Raw genomic sequence first — 11341 nt, forward strand, 5'->3', positions numbered from 1 at the left:
GAAAGGGGCGCTGCCCCCGGACCCCCGTTCGTTGAGGGTAATAACTAAGACTAGAAAGGCGATATAAGTAGTGATAGTTAATTGATACGTGTAATTGTTATACAATTAGTCGTGCACAGCTCAAGAAAGGAATAACTACTATCGGTGAATGTAACAGAATTCAGGTGAGTTTCTAGCCCCACTTCCTTGTTATGTTTTCGGGGCTATGTGCAAACTCGATGTGACAGTTAATACACTTAACTTAAATGGTAAGTGTATGCCATGTATGATATATGTGTTAGATACGATTGATTGCTTGTCGGTACGTGAACGATCTTCGGATATTGCATGTACCGTTAGGTTATATATAAAGATATGGATATTGTATGTCATGCAGGGATGATTACTTGTCGATACGTGAACGATCTTCGGATATTGCATGTATTGCCAAGAATAGCGATGATTTTATCCTTATATGGATATTAAATGATAACTTATATATAGAGTTCCCTCTACGGATAATATATAGAGTGTTCCTTAAATGGAAAGCATAGTGTTCCTTTAATGGAAAGCCCCGTGTTCCTTTGATGGAAAGCATAGTGTTCCTTTGATGGAAAACATAGTGTTCCTTTAATGGAAAGCATAGTGTTCCTTCAATGGAAGTATATAGGATGCTCCTTCTATGGAGAATATGTATATAGAGTGTCATTCTATGGAGAATATATATATAGAGTGTTATTCTATGGAGAATATAAATAGTAGGGCAATAGTAATAGTTCTTTTAATCGATATTAAGTGACGTCCTCTTATGGACATTTATACAAGGTTAAGATATGTATGTATGTAAGATATGTGTATGTATTGTATGTCGCCTGATTAACTAGAACTCACTCAGCGTAGCTGACTTTTAGTATGCGCGCAGGTGTATATGTTTATCGAGAAGGCATGAGGATGACACATGGCATGGATTGAACGGCTGGCATCTGAAGACGAAAGAAATGGTGATTAAGATATGATGTTTTAAGTTGGTTCTAAAGAAATGATTTAATATTTTGTAACAAATGATTGATGTTTTATATTACGCGAAAAGTTTTAATAAACTATGATTTATAGAACTATGTTTATGAGTAAATCCAACACCAAAGTAGGGCTACCAGTAACTGGGCCTTACATTTAGGTTGTAGGGTGTGGACACCGTTTCACTGATCCACCACCTACATGGCAATTGGTGAACACCGACCCCTATTTGTAGTCAGTTAGTCGGCGAGGTTTATAAGGAAATTGGCTCAACTATTCTGCCGATCTTCATAAAAATATCATTTGTTTTAATATTATCGTTATACAACGGTACGATATACGAAGTAGAAAACAAAATATGGTGTTAGTTCAATATTTTATATTAATTAAAAAAGTAAAGAAAGTATAGAAATAACGTAAAAGGTTATACAGATTAACATTTTTTTAAAAATTTATGCACATAAATATTTTTATTATGTATCTAAATAACATTTAAATTGATTTAGATTTTAAAATAATTAATATCAAATGCAAATGTTACGAATCATTAAATAAAGAAAAGTATAGCCTATAGAAATAAAAATATATAAATAATCAAGAAAACCAAAAAATAATCTATTTGACAAAGTGTTTTCTATAAAACAGATCGACATACTTTTATTTTCAAGAAAAAAACATATACTAAGTTGTAACTTTATTTGAAAACAAAATTATTTGTCAAAGAATTCTTAAAAATATACACCCGCAAATATCATAAATAAATTTACGTAAAGTGTTTCTCGTAAACAATTTAATCAATATAATTAAGACTCGTTTCTAAATATTTAATGAACTTATAATTTGAATAAAAATATTTGGTTGATACAATACTTCATATAAATTAAAAGTTTAAGAAATATATAAAACAGGCTGACTTTTATTTTCAACAAAAAAATAATTCGTTTAGTGAAAGTGTTGCGTATATTTTTTGCCTTGCTCAGAATATCAAAAGCCAACACAATTTGTGACTTGTGTGAACACAAGAATAAACGAAGCTTGCTCAAAATATTAAAATGCCAAACTTTATTAAGAACCTTCGAAAAGCTAATAAATACAAAATCACAAGAATATGCAAAGGTTGTGTCCACGAATTAAATAATAAAAAAAGTAACAAGATATTGGGAAAATGAAAACAAACAATATCACTTTTCGTGCATTTAATAATGTTCATACCATTAAAAATCTTTATCAACGGTTCTTTCAACTATTTTTTCTTCAACAGACCTTTGTTAAAAAAACACTTAAAAACTTAATGTCGTTAAGTGTTTTTCCAAATTTCAACTGATGTTTTAGGAATTTTGAACAAAAAAATGATACGAGTCGATTGATTTAAAATTTATCTCGAAATCGTGATACAAACGACGAAACATTATTTCAAATCGGGTGTTTTAATTTCCAACTAACAAAATTAAAGCATTTACATTACCGTTTTTAGATAAGTTTTTAAACAATCGAATCGTATCTTTGTTCTAATCAAAAACCTTAAAACACTGGTTTGAAATTTGGAAAAACACTTAACAACTTCAAATATTTTTAAACGGAGGTCAACTGAGAGTTAAATAGTCGAAATACTGGACTATTGGCAAGGATTTTAAAAGGTTTTCAATTTCGTAAGACATTTATGATCTATAATATATATAAACGAAAGCTCAAAAATCCTAGGTGTCGCGATGTGGTCGCTCCCCTCTTTTATGAAAGCCATCAGATTGCTTGATTTTTAATTGGAGGTTTCTCATGCATTTTACTCGAATTCATGGGTATGGGTCTTATCAAACCCGAAAAGTCCTTAAACGGATTTTAACATCTGATTAAATTAAAAATTAATCTCACTAAATATTTGATATGAAAATCCTATAAGGGATATACTAAAATTTAATATATTTGTTGTTTACAAAAAAACATCTGATTTATAATTAAGAAACAATTTTATATTAAAAAAGAAGCGGATCATTGGTTTTACCAAACTCATAACTTTTAAACTAGGTTATAACATCTAATTTATTTGTGAAACAATTTTCATCATCAAATCCTAAGTATATAATTCTTAACTTCCTTACAATACATAAAATTAAAATCATATATATATATATATATATATATATATATATATATATATATATATATATATAGTAGAAACGAGTAACATAAAATAACCCAATAATACGAACGAAACCTTTAATATCCCACGTGTCGCGATCTGGTCACTCACCGCCCCCTCTCAAGCCACCAGATTGCTTCATTTGTAGTCTTTTTATGCTTTTGAACCGCTTTGACGAGTATGGGGCTTCTAACGAAACCCGGATAGCCCACGGGTCATAACAACTCATCTTAACATTTCCCGCTTTCCTCTTCCTGCGAGACTTTGCTCACACCCACCTTTATCGCTGGTGTGGATTGAAACAAGGAGAAGACTGAGCGAAGTTCATGGTGGATTGACATTCTTTCTCTATCTTCAATTGCAAAACCTTACCTTTCAATCAACGATTCCATGGTGCGATAGCAACACATTAATAGCAAACTAATTTTGAATCCATTTTTTTGCAGGCGTCTTTTACTTATTATGCTAATTTCAAATTAAATTCAATAAGTAAGTTGTATCATTGCCCTTAATCTATATGTATACCTAAAATTGATGAGCTTTTGTTCTATATTTAAGATCGACATTTGTTAACTATTAAAGATTCATAGTTCTTTATTAATTAGGTTTTTTCGTTAATCTTTTTAAGGTTTTATGATATATATCATTATTATTGTATTAAATTTTAATAGGTTATTTCCATTAGTGTTCTGATTAAGGTTATTTTTCGTTATGCCTCTGTTAGTTATTGAAGATCATTTGAGGTTTATGATCCCGATAACAAAATTATGACTGGATAAGTTGCTGAAACTTTACACCCATCTAAATTGTTGGGTCTTATATTTTAGACCGACGCATCGAATTAATATGTGAGTGAAAAATATATTGTTTGGTCTCAACCAAGGGTGGATGGCTTGAAGACCAAGTCATGCTAGATTAGTATAAATAGATGTTTTTGTTCATTTGTCTAGCATTGAGTTCATTGTGTATTGATTTAGATATAGGGTTTTATCCCTATGAGAGAGTCTCCTCCCCGGGATAAGCTCTCCCGGTATGGATGATATTTCTTGTGTATGTATGAATGAATGTATGAGTGGTTCATCTTTAAGAGAATCATTCGACTAATGATATCATACTACCATTTCTATCTTGTTTGTGTTTCGATTACATATATGTGTTCATCCTACTTTATTGATTATTGTTAATTAAATTAGGCTCCCTCCCAATAAATCTCATCCATCCAAATTGTAACATCCCGTTTTCCTGTTTTGGTTAATAAAATAATAATATTAATTATTATTAAGTTGGGATTGTATTGGGTTGAGCAATTAATAATATGAATGATGGACTTGGATTAATAAAGATGGAAGAAAGATCATGGGCTTAAGCCCGTGGTCCATAATATGTAAACTATTATTATTAATTATTCCATTCATTCCACTCATTCCATACACCAGTCAAAACACACACTTAAGCTCTCTCTCATCTTTCTCTTTCTCTAGCCGAAATAACCAAGGAAACCTAGTATCGATCCGAGGTAATAACGTTATGGTATTATATTGATCTAAACTCGCTAGATCTAGTCGCGTAATGACGATCCGACACCCTAAACCTTTAAAGTCACGAGATCTGGATGGAATCGGGTATAAACCGATCGAAGGACGAGCTTAGGGTCACCCTCGCTCGGATCTGGAACATCGGGACGAAAAATGGTGAAAATGGTGTAACTCCCGTGGAGGATCTTTCAATATGATATCAACTGATCTTGATGTTGGTGCGCAAATCCAACACAAGATGATTAAAGAAAAAATAGCAAGAACACGAAGAACACAAAGGAATGCTTCAAAACATACGTTTATTACGTCAGATGCTTAAGCAAATACAATACTTTTGTTTCACACCAAACAAACTCAACGATCAACAAAACCAGTTGAACCAACAACCTAACCCCTATACAATGAGATCTATATATATAAGGTAGCCGACATACTGGCCCAACAAAATCCCAAAGCCCACCGAGATCCATAAGGATCTCGGTTTACATATAAAACCCAAGACCAATACAACTAAGTACAAACCACCAAGTATAGACTCAAACATCTCCCCCTTGGTTTGTAGCTTCGTTCTTTAATCCTGCTCCATGTAGTCAATGTCAGCATCCTTCAAACCACCTGCCCAAAATTTAGTTCTGATGATTGAATCAGCCATACTCGTGTATTCCTTTGCAGCTATTTTAAAGATTGGGTCAGCCATTATTTGAAATGTGCTAAGGGTCTTGATATCTCTTTCTCCAAGTTTGAGCAAGTCTCTTGGATCAACAAATCTGTACTGCCCGTTGCCCTTCTATAAGCGTATAACAACAATGGCAGTCTCACTATCGTAAATCCAGAACCTCATATTGTCCAAGGTACCATTTGGAATGGCGTTAGGTACAGGAATATGAGTAGCCTTATTGGAGGCAGGCCACATGACGTTTACCTTGGTATTTCCTGTTCGTGGATCCCTAACCACCTTTGCCTTCTTCAAAAATGACTAAGCGGTCTTCATATTAGGAAATACATTGTCAAATTGACGGCGTAGAAAGTTCCAGAAGTCTTTTGCCCGCTTTTCATGAGTTGGGTTGTGGAATGGATCATTGATTAGGTCGCTGAGATCTACCTTTGTCCAAGACCCGAAGTCCTTTATCTTCTTGTAGTATTCGGTAGTCCCAGACTTCCGTTTAACCCACCACATGTTCTTGTCAGCATCAAAACCCCACGACATGATTCCAGAACGATCACCATATTTATCTAAAAATCCTTTTGGAAAGGTGACAAAGAACCTATCGGGATGATCGGACGACTCATCATTCAGATTGGAATTCTTCATTACGAAGAGCTTTTTCTGAATTCAGTCTGATTTCTCTTTTGTCATTAGAGGAGCAGACATATATTGTTCCAGTGTCTCATATTCATCTATGTTGGTAGCTGGACGACCACTGGAACTGCCACCTTGATCAACTTGAGTTGTCCTTGACGTTACATCATCACTGCTTTTGATTCATCTCCAAACTTGTGAATGAGTTTTTGTTGGAGGTCTAAGTACATAGCAGTTAATCCTCCCATGTTGGACTGAAGCTCTTTGATCTTGGAATCCTTTCAGAGTTGCTAGCCTCAAGTTCTTGAATACGTACGTCTTTTACCACAGAATCTTGTTCGAGCTCAAAAACTCGACGTTGTAAAGCTTGTACGTCAGCAGGAAAGTCTCTTGCGTGGCGAGAATCTGTGAAATCTTCTCGGAGGCACTAGAGCTTGACTGACCCTGATTGGTTGGGTCAGAAGATCCAGATGGGGCATCAGTATGTTGTAATTCAGCCTCAAAGTCGAACTCACGAGAAATATCATCAAAACTTTGATCTTGAGTTTGAGGCTCAGCAGTGGATGGACTGGGATTGTAAGGCCCCATTACCGGTGCCCTACATTTGGTGTCAGATTTACATATAAACACAGTTCTAAATATCAGAGTTAATTAAAACTTTCGTAGAATAATATAAAACATCAACAGTCATTACAAACATTCATCATCTTGTCTTTAAAACATAACCTAAACATGTCTGTTAGTTCAAAATATAACAAATAGATCTTCAGATGCCAGCTTCTTTATTCTACCGCCATGTGTCCCCGCTCAAGCCAGCTGTCTCATTCTACTCACCTGCGTGCATACTAAAAGTCAGCTATGCTGAGTGAGTTCTAGTTAATCACATAACATACAATACGTACACTTACCTTCCATTATGCATCCGAAGACACATAATAATTACATTACTATTTTACTTTCATTACATAAATTCATACATACATACATACATACATACATACATACTTTATTACTTTCATACTATATATTTACTGTCCATTCTATCTCATATATTATTAGGGTCTGATCTCTTCCTTTTCTATCTCATATATTATTAGGGTCTGATCCCTCTTTCCTTTGTCTATCTCAGATATTATTAGGGTCTAATACCTTTCTTGTCTATCTTAGATATTATTAGGGTCTGATCCCTCTTTACTTCTCTATCTCAGATATTATTAGGGTCTGGTCCCTTTCTTCTCTATCTCAGATATTATTATGGTCTGATCCCTTACTTCTTCATCTTCGTACATTCCGTCTTTGCGTACTCGTAACATACATAACATTCTTTACTCTTTCATACACATTCATACATACATCTATCACACACACCCATCTATAATATACATACCTCCCTTGTCAATACGTGCAATATCCGAAGATCGTTCACGTACCGACAAGCTTTCGATCACATTCAAGATATACATAATCAACATATCAATCATACATGGCATACACTTACCATTTAAGGTAAGTGTATTAACTATCACATCGAGTATGCACACAACCCCGAAAACATAACAAAGAAATGGGGCTAGAAACTCACCTGGATGCGGTTACGTTCTCCGTTAATAGTTATTCCCTTCTTGAGCTGTGCACGGCTAACTGTATAATATTTACATGTATCAATTAACTATTACTACTCATATTGTATTTCTATCTTTATATAACCCACAGCGAACGGGGGTCCGGGGGCAGCGCCCCTTGCAGCGGGGTCTAGGGGCGGCAGCCCCTAGCAGGGTCCAAGGGGCAGAGCCCCTGGCTGGGGTCTTAACACATTTTCCATTAGGATTTAAAACTATTATTTAATTCGCTACCCAATTCTTTATGACGATTTAAGACTAATTCGTTAGCTGATTCGTCCTCCTGGTTCGTTATCTTTACATACCTTGATTCGTTCTCTGGCTCGTTACCTGATCATAACGAATTAGGTAGCTATTTCGTTATCTAAATTTAGCGAATAGTTGAGCTAATTCGTTATCAGGATATAACGAATGGACAGGCTAATTCGTTAACAGATGGTTGAGCAAATTTGTTAACTCAGCTTAGCGAATTGCATCAGTCTTATCCAGACTTTGACTCAAGGGTGAAAGTCAAAAGTGCCAAGAACATCACACAGTCAACATCAACGGATTCAGCCATTTATCCTCAAATCTCAACCAAATGACACGAGTATGGTATCAACAGATTCGTAATACCAGCGCCTATAAACCCCAATCAACGAAACATCCAAAAATCACGTTTTACACAGTCCGATTTGTTTGTTTATAACCCTGGTCTTTACACTACCGATTAACCCATCAATTGATATTGGATTTCACTGAAAATTAGCTCGTTTGATTCGTTTCTATCATATGTATACAGATCTAAGATCATCTAAATGAATCCGGACCTAAATGAACGATTTCTAGTTATAAACGTACCTTAGACGAGTCGAACTACGAACATGAGCTGGTCTTTGATGTTGTTTTGGTTCTTCACAACGATCTAGCACCAACAAGCTCGGGTTTTCACCTTCGGATCTTGGTTAGGGTTATAGGATAGTGTTTGTGTGTATTTTCCAAGGTGTAGGCTATGGTGTAGAGATGGACAAAATGGAAAGGATTAGGGTTTAAGGGGTATTTATACTCCCTTAAGCCCATTGTGACACCCGGTAAATTTCTCAATCCTATAAACTAAGTAATCAACCTAATAATTAGGTGATTGTAAATATCGAGCGCGCCATGTTAGTCAGCGCGTGCATTTGTTATGTGCGCCCTGCGCGAGCGCGCCATGTTAGTCAGCGCGTGCATTTGTTATGTGCGCCCTGCGCGAGCGCGCCATGTTAAGAACCAGCGTGGGCATATGTTATATGCGCCATGCGCGAATATTTTGGCTTTATGTTTTCATGTACCTTAACGTTATGATGTCTAATGGGTTGACCGTCACGCATGATGCTAAGGCGGGTGCACCCTAAATCGTTTATGCGCGTGCGGAAGGGAACTAACCTCCCCGCATGGCGGGAACATTGAGAGCTAGTTTGTCTGAAGCTCCAAGATGGAATTGACTTCAACATAACTGATCACTATGTTGAAATACCAAGACCACCTGGAGAATCTACAAATGAAACTCAATGTCCCTGACTGCGAGAAGGTCACGCACCTACCCGCAGCAAAGAAATGTCCTTCACGCAGAAAGCTATGCGCACAAAGTAATACGCGCAGAACACTTAGTCTATTCTCCAGTTGTAAAGAGATTACTCCCGCCCAAAAGGAAACAGTAGCGTGTTTCAGAGATTTTCCACTTTTTACTGTACACTAACAAAAGTACCTGAAAAAGCACACTGTAACACGAAAAGTCAACTGTCAGCCACCCTATTCTCACCAACCCCAGACCTGCATGTCCTGACCAAATCAAATCAAAATCTTTTATCCACTACTCCACTCTTAAATAAATAATAATAATTTCCATACTTTATCATCATTACCCCTAGATATGAAAAGATTACAATCCCCTAAAGCAAGGGATTGTGTTCCCTTGAGTTTGCCTATAAATATGTAACCTAAATTATCACCCAAAACACACTTCAAAGAACTGCAAACTTGCACTAAGCCTCTCCCAAGCATCCGTTGTTTTCATTTCCGATCCTGTTACTAGGTAAGCCGAGAATATAACCTTGAGATCTACTTTCCAACCCTTATATTCTCCTATTTCTTGATCTTAATATATATGCTTCTTGTTATTTAATCGTATTCTAGACCTTCAATTCCAAGGCCAACACCAAGAAAACCCGAATCTCGATTTAATCCCTTAACAAGAACCACAGGTGAGTCTCACAGCCCCTATCCTCGCTATTTTCACTATTTTTAAACTGTTTTCGGGGCGAGGGACACGTACCTAAGTAATATTTTATCATGGTATACTTACAAGCTATGCAAGCGATTATGTGTTTAAATTATATTTCATGATGAGCAATGCGAACGGTTATCTAAGGTTTTCGATGTGTGTGCGCTAGAACTCGAGTAAGTGATCACTTTACCATTGGAACTCTAAGGGTAGGGACTGCTGGTTTGATCCACCCACTCGTAGGGGTCGCACCTCTTTGCATGGACGAGTGCCTAGTATGGTCATGGGGCAGTACTATGGGTTTGAGCCCGCTCGTAGGGGTCGCACCTCTTTGCATGGACGAGCGCCTTGTTTTCCGGCACAACGTCCGCGCGTAACCCGCGGGACGGAATTATTGATTAGCTCGTAGTGGCAGCGCCACTTTGCATGGACGAGCACATTTTCCTGAAACGTCCGCGCGTAACCCGCGGGACGGAATTATTGATTAGCTCGTAGTGGCAGCGCCACTTTGCATGGACGAGCACATTTTCCTGAAATGTTCGCTCGTAAACCGCGGAACGATTTTATCAGAATATGCTGATAGAACTGTTTTACCAAGCATGTGTTTTAATGAAGATATCAGAATTATGTTTCAGAATGATTTGTATCAAGATTATAATGCAATACGATTTATCAAGTTACTAAAACTTGTGAACTCACTCAGTTTATACTGATTCGAATGTTTTTACGTGTCTTTCAGGAGATAACTAGGTAGCGCATGGAGTCACACTTAGAGCACCTCACGCTGAACATCTAAAACTAGCTTTTTGGAAGATTTTAGTTCTATCCCTTCGATGCGCGTGGTTGTTCCCGCCGCGCAAGGGGATATGGCGTGGAAATCAACAGTTTTTACACTTGGATGTTTTTATAATTTTTAAACAATGTAATGTATTTGTATTAAACTTTTCATGCGCAATAAAAATCTTTGAATGTTTGCAATGGCCCGTGCTTAATTATCAATCCCCACTCGCGCGCGCCCGGCTGTTTCCGCCGCTCAGGGCCGGGTGTGACAGATTGGTATCAGAGCCCTGGTTATAGCGAACTAGGAAAAGAAGTTTTAACCTAGACTATAACCGTTGGGGAATCACATGAAATACTTTTCAAAGAAAATATTTTCAAAAGAAACTATACACACACTTAGGAACACGGGTCACACAGTGTCTAGTAAATAATGACAACATTATGTGCTCAGAGTACATGCGCTAAGTTTGATATATTTCCATTCTCTTTTAAGCGAGAATGCCTCCAACTAAAGCCAAAGGAATTACCATGACACCCGAGGAACTCGCGGAAATAATCGCGCAAGCAATCGCAACACATGAGGCCAGCAAGGCCGAATCAAGTCAGGGTCGTCAGAATGAGACCCCAGAACCCGAATCAGGGGCCTTGGACAAAGGATGCTCCTACAAGACATTCATGGCCTGTAAGCCTTGGCCATTCAAGGGTACCGAAGGGGCCATTGGGCTCTACAAC

The sequence above is a fragment of the Bidens hawaiensis genome, unplaced genomic scaffold (genome assembly GCF_021521415.1).
Source record: "Bidens hawaiensis isolate Kalapana, Puna unplaced genomic scaffold, B.hawaiensis_p1.1 tig00003570_1, whole genome shotgun sequence".
In the NCBI taxonomy this organism is placed as follows: domain Eukaryota; kingdom Viridiplantae; phylum Streptophyta; class Magnoliopsida; order Asterales; family Asteraceae; genus Bidens; species Bidens hawaiensis.